The following is a 505-nucleotide window of genomic DNA, read 5'->3' as shown; positions in this document are numbered from 1 at the left end:
TTCTTCTATGATCTTCGTAATAGTATCTTGTTTCACATTTTCTGCGAATCTTACTGTCGCACGTGTTCATTTGTAATAATAATAATATCATGTTTCACATTTTCTGCGCATCTAACTGTTGACTGCAAATCGATGTGTCAGCACAAAAATGCTGCATTGTGACGCATAAAAGAGAGAGATCTTACATGAATACTTTTGGTCTGCACTTTTGATATAAATATCGGAAATCGATTTTTTCGATGATGCAGTATGGCGCGAAACTTTACGATGTAATAATCATTCAAAACACTGCGCGTTACAAAATGTATTGAAAATATTTAATTGGTGGTGGTATCAGCTCCAGACAGAATTGTTTAATATTTGATATGTATAATAAATTTTTATTATAATGTTACCGTTTTTACTGTTTTTTAACCATTCTTTACCGTTTTTTACCGTTTCAAAACCGTTTCATTACCATTTTTACCGTTTCTAAACCGTTTTTACCGTTTCATTACCATTTTTT

Source organism: Odontomachus brunneus, unplaced genomic scaffold (assembly GCF_010583005.1).
Source record: "Odontomachus brunneus isolate Ranch 3 - 2012 unplaced genomic scaffold, Obru_v1 Obru_scaffold_317, whole genome shotgun sequence".
NCBI lineage: Eukaryota > Metazoa > Arthropoda > Insecta > Hymenoptera > Formicidae > Odontomachus > Odontomachus brunneus.
This window is presented reverse-complemented; position numbering follows the sequence as displayed.